Here is a 12545-nt window from a genome sequence, read left to right as displayed (position 1 = left end):
CTCGGTTCTATTGCTTTCGAAGTCACATTGTCAATCATTTACACATAAAGGGACTTGCCTCTCCAGATGTCATCACTCACAGACAGTTGAAGGAGGGATGGTTAAGACTTTATTTTCAGGCAGGAATGTCCACCTCTGAAGTGTGTGTGTCGTGGTGCATTGGCATTCAAAAGTTGATTTAGATACACACAGGTTGGTGTCTGTGTCTGAAAACAACTCATATATGGTTAGTGATTGTGTCACCATGTAACTCAAATAGCCAAACAAATGCCATGATGCAGTGATGAGATGTGTCATGTCATGTGACAAGTTGCTTTAAAGTGTCGCTAAAAAAAAGTCAAGGAACAATACATGGGTGTATCTCCTTCTCAATAATAAGTAAATGAAAACAGATATTGTGTTTGTGCTTCCAAGTGTTTGCAAACCCCTCCCTTACCTTATTGTTGATTCCATCTGTCAACAATTTGCCTGTGCTGACCTGTATAGCATTTCTGTCTTTGTCACGACCTCATATCGGACGCCACAGAGTCAACCAGAGGAACCTGTTCTACCTTCTCGGTTTTTTATCATGCATGTGGCACGCATTGCTGTGGGGCAGTACCACGCTGTTAAGTGTGTAGTTGGTTTTGTGTGCCTATAGCAACAGTTGCTGATTATCAGGTACAGCTACTGATCAATGCAAAGCATGTTGAACACAACAGGCCTGGCTGACATTTTATCATGGAGATATTGTACCCTGCTGGAGCTCAAAGGACATGTGGCTCCTCCTTTGTGTGTGTGTGTGTGTGTGTGTGTGTGTGTGTGTGTGTGTGTGTGTGTGTGCGTGTGCGTGTGCGTGTTGTGTGCGTGTGTGTGTGTGTGTGTTTATGGCCTCTCATTTAGTCCTCTCATCTGCCCAGGAGCAGAGCAGCTGTTGAGCGTATCATCTCTGTTAATGAGTTCTCACCTGTATCCTAAGAGGCGCAACAGCCTGGCCAATTAGTCATGTTTAGAGGGCAGGGGCTCCGGCCTGTCAGCTGACTGCTGGCCATACAGGTAATTAGGCATCACTTCCATGACCTTGGCACTCAATCTCACCTGGCCCCTGCTTAAAACTCCTACCATGGCGATTTGGAGCCCCTTGTTCCTGCAGTAGTATTTATAAATGCAATGGCTTGTGGGTGGTCTGGTTGAGGCGGTAGTTTCTCACCTAGTTACGTATACAAACAGGGATGGATGTCCACACGACTTGACCGACTCGTACATGGGCTATGTTTCTCATATAAAGCACTAAGGAATCCACGAAGGGCCCTAAGAGAAGTCTTCATATCTGTTAACTGCCATGTGTCTGATGATGGATGTTCTGTGATGGAGTCGTACGCCAGCTGGGCAGTACATTAGGCTTTAGAGATTGCCACTTAAGAAAAGCAGCACCACTCCTCCACATTTCCTTGTGCTAGTTTTCGTGTTTGTTTTTTCCTGTTCCCGTTCTTGGGATCCCGCCATAGCGAACAAATGTTTGGCAGAGATATCCTCACGATCTTAATTAGAATTATTTTGCATGTAAAAATAGATTTCATTAAACCTTTCATATTTTATAATGACAACAACAGCTCAGCACCACATCCTGTCAATGTGCCGATTTCATCTAGGCAAGTCAAATGCATTTCGTGAACATTTCTTAATAAAACAACAACGTAAACGTAAACACTCTATGCCATTAACGCAGTATTTAGACCAAAAGGTTTAAGGCAGATTACACGGTATTGTTAAGGACTTCATCCCGATGAGATTTGATGATGTAGACTAAGAGTATGTTATTTTTTGGTGACACAGTTCAACTCATCTTCCGAGGCCCTGGCTGGCATCATTAATCCTGCATAATGCTGTGTAAACTGTGACTGAATCAAGTGGGGGGTGTGTGTGGGGCCGGGGGAAGGGCGGGTAGGGGACACACATAATCCTCCTCTGGCCCAGTCACTACTTCCCTCGCTCTGTGTTTTGAGTCTGTCTACTCATTCACATTATCTTTGTTTTGGGTATGGTCTCTGCGGTCTCCATAGATCTAAGGGCCGCACACGTGTGCTTAATCGGTGGGCTTTAAATCAGCGCGGCAATGAAACGATGGGTCTTGCTGCTTCGTCACCGAAAAGGCCTCCCCGAGGTCAGAATTTCTTTTTCTGAAAACGATTGTAATTATAGGTTCTATTTTTGCTTTACAACACGATGCAAACTGTCTCCTGGTTGTTCGCGACCGGCCTGAAGGCTCCTGGGACCTCGGGTCTCGGGGCCATCGTTTGTGTCTAGTCGTACACATTCCATTTCAGATCTGAAACCTGATTATCGATTGCTCTCCTATGAGCGTCTGTGATTGAAGAGGCTGCTGAAAATTGCTTCTGGCAAAAGAGAGCGAGGAGAGAGTGTGTGTGGGGGGGGGGGGGGGGGAATGCATACGCACCTCTAACAGCTTCATCCTATTTTATTTTTTTCCATTTCATCCATTATTGTTCTCCCCTGTCTTACTCGTTGACAGATTTACGAGCAACGACGGTGGAGCAGAACCACACTATTTGATTTATCGGTGCTCCTGTCGCTCTGCGACACAATTATAATCGTGACTTTTTTGTGTCCAATGTGGAGGTTGTTTGTCGGACAGCCGCGCGGAGTAACATGTCGTAAGCGGTTGCGTTTACCAGCGTCTGTGGCTACGTTTTCTCCAAGGAGAGGTGGGGCTGCGTCACCTGCTGCACAGCATTCCATATTGTGTCACTTGGCATCCGTCTCTTCCTATCTCTGACACACCCACACTCAGGTATATCAGTTCACACCCTCGGAGCCCAGGATCCTGACTGACACTTCCACTGTCATGCTCGTGGCCCAACTTAAGGAGCAGCGGATCTTTCCTCTCCTCGGTCACACCTCATTAATCACATGGGTGCCGGTGTCTCTGTTGCGTTGCGAGCGGTTGCTCTTTGACGTCGTGTCCCCGGCCGTCCTGACTTAGTGCGGGGGCCGTGGACGTTAAGTGTTGGCCCACAGTGCGTATCTGTGTCGGGGGGTGTCGGATTCCCTCGAGGGGTGCTAAATATGGTCGTGTATTTCCATCATTCACTGAAGTCCTCCTGCTGCCTGGGCACCTCATGGTCACTGCTTGTGTACCAGACACGCTGAGGTGGTGACCCCTGTCAAGCCCCATGAAGGAGGGAGTGCGTGGGATTGGTTATGACGGCGGGGCGGTGAGCCTCCTGGTGGCTAAACCTTTAGCTTCTAATGAAGAGTTTCTCTCTCGGATTAGTATAAATGGTCCCCGTAGAGGGGAACATAAATTATGCTAATCTGTTTTTCATCCCGCCGAACTGCCGTCCCGTTTAGCGGGGAAAGATAATGAACCTCATTTGTCAAACACGGTGCGAATGGAGAGTATGTGTATTCCATACAACTTCCATAGAGTAAGGGGGCTGATTGCTGCTGCTACAGAATGTAATCTGCATTCTGGGGTCGTTTAGATGCTGAACACAGAATGGGCATGCTGTCCCCCTGACCCAGAGAGCATTGTAAATGGCCTGGATCTGCCTGTGGCCCACGCTGTTCAGCATGGGAGAGGGTCAAGAAGTGGCCGACTCGTAAACCTAACCCTAACCCTGTTATCTGGACTTGTTTATAGACTTAATGTTAAGAATGATATTTAGAAATATGGGGCTACATGTATGGGAAATGACTTAACGTGTCTTTGTATATGTGTGTGTGTGTGTGTGTGTGTGTGTGTGTGTGTGTAACTTATTATCATAGTCATCAGGTTATTTACATTGCGCAGCATTGTTTCATGAGCAAGCATGCAACATGAGCAAGCAAGAGATTTGACATGTAAAATTGTGATTACAGTTTGATTACTGGTTCGTGTGTTTGTTTTGTGCGTGTGTGTTTATCTGCGCGTACACGTGTGTGTGAGAGAGAGAGAGAGTTTAAAACATAATGAGTGAGTTTTGCATGCAATTATAACCTGGCTCTGTCTGCCTTCTGCAGTAATAGAAAACAAAAAGATGCATTCTGGGTAGTTGGTGAAACCCAAATTGGTCTGTGCTTAGCCATTCATTCATTCTCATTATCTCGAAGCAAGAAGTAGTTCTCTGTTCTTTCTGCCAATAATGCAGGCACACAAAAAACAATAACCCTCCTTTTCAACTATGACTATTTTTCCCTGCGTGATATTTTGTTGCTCTCCCTTTAGTCTTCTGATACGTCACGCAGCTGAACTCGCAGAGGGGGAACCCTCCATTTCGTAAAGTTTCACCACATTTGTCATCCAGGTTTTGTGACTGTTAGGCTTCGATGGGATGATTGACGCCACAGGGATGGCAGATGAGGAAGGTGGGGGGTGGGGGGGCTGCTGCCAGGTGTCATTTAAAATCCCTCTTTAACCCGCTGCTGTCAGATGTAGCCCACGTGCTTTGATGAGGCCTCCTGGACGAGGAGACGATCCCAGTGCAGACTGAACCACGGAGCCGGTCGTATTTGAGGCTGGGTTACTGTGGGATACTGGGGGAAATATGAGGCCTCTCCAAAGAATCTTCCTTAGAGATGGATTCCTTTTTAAACAGCATTCCTCGATTATTTTCCGTCTTTCTGGCAGGGAGTATTGCTGTGTTTGTACTAAAGCGTGATGTTGCTGTTCTGGATTGTTTGCTGTCTCCCTCGGGACGTCAAACAAGAAGGCTGGACAGACGGGCCGGCACCACACCCCAATGGCCTCAGATCCCACAGCCCTGTTACAACACTGCTGTTCAGAACACAGTCTGGACCGTACCGGGGTCGGGTGTAACACAGCCCTGTTACAACACTGCCTTTCAGAACACAGTCTGGACCGTACCGGGGTTCCTGTGTAGCACCCAACTACTGCTCATCGGACTGTTACGTTGATGCAGACCGTTGGTTATACATGATTACTGCTGGACATTCAAACATTCTTAACTCTGAAACCTAAACACAATCGCTGATGATGTCCTCCTCTCTGAGAACGCGGCCTTAGGCTACAAAGACGATCAAGGCTAGCTAAGACAAATACACAGGCCCGACGTGTCAAGCCCTTCAGCTCGTTAGGTTGAGGCTCGCTCTGCGCACTACGTGCATGTTAATGTTGAGCTAGACATAGATGGCATAAGAAACCACGGGCTGTAAATTAGTTGCCAGGGTATCCCAGCAACGCACCAGACCATCACAGTTGTTTTTCTTTCATTAGCGGATTCGTCATAGCACTCATCATGCTGGGAAATGGGAAAAGGCGGATGGAGGAAATTCACACATGATTCAGAGGATTGGGGGCCACTGGGTATGAATCCCTAGCTTCTGGTGATGCGCTCATTCCATCGCCGTGCCAACCCGGGTCAATGGCAGCGGCTGACACACATTGTTCATCCTCCCACCCTGCCCATGGCAGCCAACACTCCAAACCGGTAACCAAAAAAAACATAACAGAAATACAATAAACTCACTTTTCTGTGAGGGAAATCCAGTGTTTGATTTCAGGATTGATACGTTTCTCGTCACTTTAGAGATAATCTTTAAAATTGTTAACCTCTATAGTCTCTTGCGTTTTCAATAACCTGCGATAACGTAGCGGTATCCCGTAGGTCAACAGACCGTTATGTTGAGCTGATTGGAGGTGTTGCGGTTATGACATGCATAGCTTGCGTTGCCAGCCTAGCAGCAAGGTTTTCTAATTCCCAATTCCCAAGTGTACTGCATAGCACACACCCTACAGACATTCCCTGTGTGTTATTGAGGCGTCAGGGTGTGTCCCACTCTTAAATAACATCATACCTCTGCCCCACCCATCCTGTGCATGCTCGTGTGGGCCAAAACCGTCCCCTGTTCTATGCCCTGAGAATATATTGTTGTTATGAATTATGAATACAATATAAATTAATAATAGTAGTGACACTTGCTTGCTGCAGACATTTTGAGGGCACTACATCTTGCTCTGATCTTGTTTCTGTATCCTCTATTAAATGTTCCTAAATCAAGGATTTAGGTGGAAAGACTTTGTGGAACAGTCGCCAGTGAAGTAGTGATAATGTAATTGTAGCTGTGGGATTGTGTTTTTTACCCATTTATTTCTTATCGCCTTTGAATGCCAGAAATGCCTTGTGAAAGTCTGAGGGATTTAATGACTATTAGCAATCAGCTCATGTATTGACATTTCTATCAGTCTACTAAAAGTCAGTCTGCTAACAAGCCTTTAATTGCCAACGACCGCAGCTATCAGCAGAATTGTTTGGCACTCTTCTTCCTGAGTTAATTCGAAGCTTCCATTTGCCAAAATATATAAATGGGTCCATTTGTAGTTTATATGTAAACATTTGTTGTAGTCAAGCTAAAAATGGGTTCCAGGTGTGTTTACTTCAATAAATTGCGCCACATGATCAATTTTCACTTATTTCCTTGGAAAAGACAAATTAGCATCCATGGAAAACTCTGCATATTTAACGGCGTCACATCTTTGCAAATGGAAACGCTCAGCGTTGATGAGTGGGTGCGTAAACATTTCAAATTGTGACTGGGTTACCGTTTCATGGACCCACTTTTCCTTCGTATCGATTTGATGAGGGAGCGGAACATACCCATGAAAAGGTTTCAACTCCAAGCCGAGCATGCGTCAAACAAAGAGATAGTTGGAAGAGAATACTTGCAATCACACATTGTTTTGACAAAGCCTGCATAGCCTCTTCTCTATCTTCTGTATCTGTTTTTGCTAACGTTTGGATGTGCTAAAATTAATTGATCGATTCTTTCTTGTTTTTCTCTCTCTCCCTCAACCCCTGGGAATTCCTCTCCCCCTCTTTGTAATCATAGTCTTTGTCACTGACAGATCCAATGTTTCCAGAGAAAGGGAAGCAAGCTGCATCAGGGCGGGGAAGCGTGACTATTACTCCTATTATTCACTGGCTTCATGGCGGCTCAGGACAAACGCGGGGAGACGTCATGATGTGGCACTAATGATGAAAGTGCGAGAGGAAATGGTTGGCCGCCATAGATTTCGATGCTCATATGGTGTGATCAAAGCTAGCATTGTGCGTGTGTGCAGCCTCGTTGGTGGAGCGAAGGTCAGTTTCCCCCATGGCCCTCACTAGTCTTGGAGCAACACTTTTCCCTTCGCCTGTGTATGAAAAAAACATTAAATAAAATGTTATTAACATTAATAAACACTGAAAAGGAGGTTCAGAAGTCCAAAACTATCCAGAAATCGCCTTGATGATCTGGAGATTTATTGCATCCCTACAGGGTCCACGTTGCTGAGTTTTGACCTGAAGTCATTCAGGGACCTCATTCGGGTGGAGGATTACAGATAACACTTGTAACATGCAGCAGTTATGGAGATCAGAGAGCCGCATTTCCACCACAATGACCCGGATCCTTTGGTCTCAGGAACCACATTTCAAGGGACTAAGAGGTTCCTTCAGCCCCTTGTTATCTGCGTTTCCAACGCAGTCTGAAGACCCGCGAAGGTTAGGTAAAGGAATTTCCTTTTACACCAGGCACATAACAAATTAAGGACATGAATAAGCGAGATTTACTGAAATGAAATCAGAACAACCAAGTGCATCAAATATTTACTTAAATTACGACGCAAATATGCAGCATTTTCCGATAGGATTCACGGCAGATAAAAAGACAGATGGATTCAATCCTCTACCCCATATATCCAGTGAATACGACGAGCATATGCTCTGTGCTCGTATTCAAAATCTCTTATGTATTTTTGTCGGATTAAATTATGATTTTTAATCCAAGTGTAAAATAGTGTAGCGAAGGGCTGTTTGCAGATGAGGGGGATAACGATAAAGTGGATGGGTCTTCCTTAATACGTCCATGCTTTTGAGTTATTTAGGTTGTTTCCCTGTTCAATAAAGCATCGCTCTTTCAGAGGAAGTTGGTAAACAAAACAAGTTACAAAAAAACTGCACACAGTGATGTTATCACATTGGCTTGTAGCGCTGCTAAGGAGATGATCAATACATATAACAGATAGCGATAATTAAAGGTATATAAATGTAGTTGACCCTTTATGGATGCAATAAGAGCAAAATTCTATAGTTTACTATAGTAAATAAACTATAGTATACCCTATATATACTATAGTAAATATTGTAGTGTTTTTTAACCTTACTATAGTAGTTTTACTACAGTAAACTATAGTATACTACAGAAAATTCTATAGTTTACTATAGTAAATAAACTACAGTACACCCTATAGTAAATATTGTAGTGTTTTTGAACCTTACTATTGTAGTTTTACTACAGTAAACTATAGTATACTACAGAAAATTCTATAGGTTACTATGTTAAATAAACTACAGTACACCCTTTATATACTATAGTAAATATTGTAGTGTTTTTGAACCTTACTATAGTAGTTTTACTACAGTAAACTATAGTATACTACAGAAAAATACGTAACTTACTATAGTATTTACCATAGTACACTACAATGTCTGGAAAATTACTATAGTAAATCCCACACTATATTGTAGTATAGTATAGTAATCTATAGTATACTACACTTTGTAGTAACTTACTATAGTATTTACTATAGTACACTACAATGTCTGGAAAATTACTATAGTAAATCCCACACTATATTGTAGTATAGTATAGTAATCTATATTATACTACACTGTGTAGTAATTTACTATAGTATTTACCATAGTACACTACAATGTCCGGAAAAATTACTATAGTAAGTCCCACACTATATTGTAGTATATTATAGTATACTATAGTAATATATAGTATACTGTAGTAAATGCTGTAGTAAACTATATTATTTTTTCCCCTGGGTTAGTGTACTCGACGAATCAGAGATGTTCAGCGCTGCAAGCCCCACCCCCAAATTTCCTGTACTTTTTGAAGGGCCCTTTTGGGGGGTAGTATAATGTCCCTGAAACTTAATTTAGACCCTGGTTTCAGAGGTGGATCGCACCGAGTTCCTCCAAAGGTTCCTTAGTTCCTGGGTAAAGTTCCTGCGGTGGAAACGTGGATTATTTGGATCAACACTGACCTACACACCACACCGTAGCTGGTCATGTAATTAGCTTGCGCTCTTGACCCCTCTCTCTGGCTGTGCCCTGCATAAACAATCCAATAACCTTCCCTCATTTATCCTGCCCCCCACCCCCCCCCCCCCGGATGTCTAAGCGGAGGAGGGGGAGGCGTGGCCGAGTCCTGGCCCCGCCTCCAGTGCTGGTCCTCCTGGTTAAAGTTTAATGGGAAGCTAATCCCTCTGTGCTCAGGTGTCGCTGTTCCCCGCTACGCCGCGTGTGAGAGGAGGGGCAGAGGTGAATAGGGCGTTCCATATTGTGTGTGTTTGTGTGCGTGTGCGTTTGCCATGCCAATTAATGCATGTGTTTGTGTGATGTGTGTTTTTGTAAATCCGTGTGTTTCTGTGTGTGCTTGTGTGTGTGAGCGTGTGTGTGTGCGCGTGCAATGTAAATGTTTGTGTGTGAGTGTGTGTGTGTGTGTGTGTCCATGTGTGGTGTGTGTGTGTGTGTGTATGTGTGTGATAATGTGTGGTGTGTGTGTGTGAGTTAGTGTGTGTGGTGTTTGTGTGTGTATGTTAGCGTGTGTGTGAGTGAGCATGTGTGTGTGTTATGATGGTATCTGCCTGTAACCCATGCGTGGGGCATCCTGCCCCCCTGCTGTGGTTCTTTGTTGGACTGGAAGAGGTCACCGCACAACAGAACATGTTTCCTAAAGGCCTCCGAGGTCGGGTGTAGAGTTTAGCTGTGGGGCATGTCCCTCCCACTATTCACTACTATAATATTGATATTGGAGGACAAACTAATGTTTATGAAATACTGGTACCACTAGTCCAACATTTATCAAGCAGCATTGCTACATTTTTGATGTCACACCTAGCAAAGTCAGCTTAGCATATTCAATTTATTTAACGTGGAGTATTAGATGGATGACAATGTGTTATTTTGACCTTTTACCATAACCTTACCAATTTCAACAAGGGTCAAGGTATATTTATTCCAACATAACCCTTAATATAATCTATGATTGAATCTATGGTTGTTCATATGTATGATATGCACAGGAATTCATAGAGACTTCACGATGGTCATTTTACCTAATTTGGCCTCTCTGTTATCTCATGAGCCACATCATGGCCTCTGTGACCCACTGTCTGTGATCAGGTCAGCCAGTCAAATGACAGTGGGACGGGAGAGAGAGAGAGGGTTAGGGTCAGGGTTACTGGTGAAGGAGAGATAGAAACAGAGATAGAGAGAGGCGAGAGAACGGGAGAGAGTGCGAGAGACGCAAGAGAAAAAACAAGGACTAGAATAAGAAAGGAGATGGATAGAGAGGCCTGCCCTGGGGAAAGTGAAAGAGAGAGAGATAGGACTGGAGAAAGGGCTGGAGAGGGAGCGAGGCTGGGTAAAGACAGAGATAGTACTGGAGAGAGGGAGAGGGCTGGAGAGAGGACGAGAGAGGCAGGGTAAAGACAGAGATAGTACTGGAGAGAGGGAGAGGGCTGGAGAGAGGACGAGAGAGGCAGGGTAAAGACAGAGATAGTACTGGAGAGAGGGAGAGGGCTGGAGAGAGGACGAGAGAGGCAGGGTAAAGACAGAGATAGGACTAGAGAAAGAGAGGGCTGGAGAGGGAGAGAGAGACAGAGAGGACTAGAGAGAGAGAGAGAGAGAGAGAGAGAGAGAGAGAGAGAGAGAGAGAGAGAGAGAGAGAGAGAGAGAGAGAGAGAGAGAGAGAGAGAGAGAGAGAGAGAGAGAGAGAGAGAGAGAGAGAGAGAGAGAGAGAGAGAGAGGAGACTGGAGAGAGATAGAGAGAGGAATGGAGAGCTAGAGAGAGAAAATGGCAGAAGGAGCTTTTGAGTGAAATAGGAAAAGATAATTAACTCAGGGAATAGCAAGACAGCAACACAAAGGTCTGCCTGATGATGAAACCTGCGCTCAAGGGGTAGCGGGGGAGGAGGGGGTGTGAGGAGGGGTACGGGGGTGTAAAAGTCAGCACACGATGAACACATGAGAGGGACCGTTTATGGTCGGTTGTGAGAGACGAATCGTTCCCCCATAATTCCCCCTCCCCCCACCTTCACCCTGCGAGAGTGTGGTGGTGCTCCACCCCGCCTTACCCCCCCACCGGCCCTCCACCATATGTCACTTTGATGGGCCTCCACCTGTAGGCTTCCTCATGTTGCTCGCTTGAACCCCATGGCAACACAGTTGAGTCATGCCTGCCTCCAACGCACTCGTGATCGCCATGACGAGGGTTTGGAATTTCCCCTCGATGACGTAATTGTAAGGGGCGACCGGCCAATCGCAGGACATTGTGTTGAACTCTCTTCAGATTGGAGATGGATGGAGCAGTGATTAAACACACGCTGCATGCTTGTGTTTACCCGGTTTGTAGGCGGCCAGGCTGCCAGCTGTCCTGCGTCACCTCTGTTTGCAGAGGTGACGAAGCGAGGATGACAGGGTTCACCCCTTCCCCGTTCCCTACCGCTCGCGCACCTTGCAGCGCTGCACAGCCTTGTCAGCGATACGTTAGCCGATGCCCAGGCGGAGCTGTGCACGCCATAGCCTTGAGGCACAGCGGTTTCGTAACGATGCGACGGCGCGGAAGGTGTGTTGGAGCACACCGCCGAGGGTTCCTGAAGGGAGGGACATTTGATTCTGTTAGGAAGTGGATGGACTCGGATGTCCGTTCGTCTGCGCGCTCAAAGTGAAAGTGGGGCAGACGGTCTCATCTCTCCTCTCGCCCCATCTGTGTTCTCCTCTTCCCCTCTCATCTTCTGCTCCATTTTCAAAGAATTGATCTTGCCCTTGGAGGAAAAATCGTCTGGATAATTGCCTCCTCTGATCTCTATGAAACGTGGTGGTTTTTATGCACATCTCTGCATAAGTGTATTGAATGTCATGAAGTGTTCCATTGTATTGTCTATCCGCTGGCAGGCATTACCTAATTAATATAAATGTGTCTTATGGAGGGCGGGGCACGTGTTTGGGGATTACAGTGCCTTTAGTTTGGTTGGCGTTGTGGTGTTTTTTTAGTGTGAGCTAGGGCCTCACCTCACCACACGCATGCCTGACGATGACACCCTTCTACAGGCAACCTGAGACGGCTCTGTGAGGCCTCCTGATCCACCGGCCCACCTTCAACCCCACCCCCATCCTCACCCCACAACCAAGGCTTATTTTAGCACCCATGTGCTTTACTTTCACAAGTTCCGAACTTGGCGGAGGAGCGGATCAGCCTCCGGGTGCATCACCACCAAAGTCCATCATGTTGTCACGGCGTCAGGCCCACATGAAGCGCTGATCATTGGCCCTTTTAAGTCTTTTTAAAGATAGCCACGACTCTCTGTGGCTCCATTATTCAGGAGAGGTATTCCTGGTTCATGAGCAGCCCGATGCCGCCACCCGGTACCTGGGTGCACGCTGCATGCTGCATGCTGCATGCTGCATGCTGCACGGGGTCAGCCTGACAGCAGAGAGCAGCGCCGGGTGGTTCTGCTCAGGTTACCCGATGGAAACACTCATGAATAGTGA

General features: G+C 45.8%; 1 protein-coding gene across 1 annotated transcript in view; it reads left to right on the top strand.

Annotated features, from left to right (window-relative positions):
• LOC115531160 (rho GTPase-activating protein 44) overlaps window positions 1-12545 on the top strand; it is a 61626-nt gene that overhangs the window by 1085 nt on the left and 47996 nt on the right. The gene's annotated exons all lie outside the window — the stretch shown is intronic.

The sequence above is a fragment of the Gadus morhua genome, chromosome 18 (assembly GCF_902167405.1).
Source record: "Gadus morhua chromosome 18, gadMor3.0, whole genome shotgun sequence".
NCBI lineage: Eukaryota > Metazoa > Chordata > Actinopteri > Gadiformes > Gadidae > Gadus > Gadus morhua.
The sequence above is the reverse complement of the archived record's forward strand: the minus strand, read 5'-3'. Positions and strand labels throughout refer to the sequence as shown.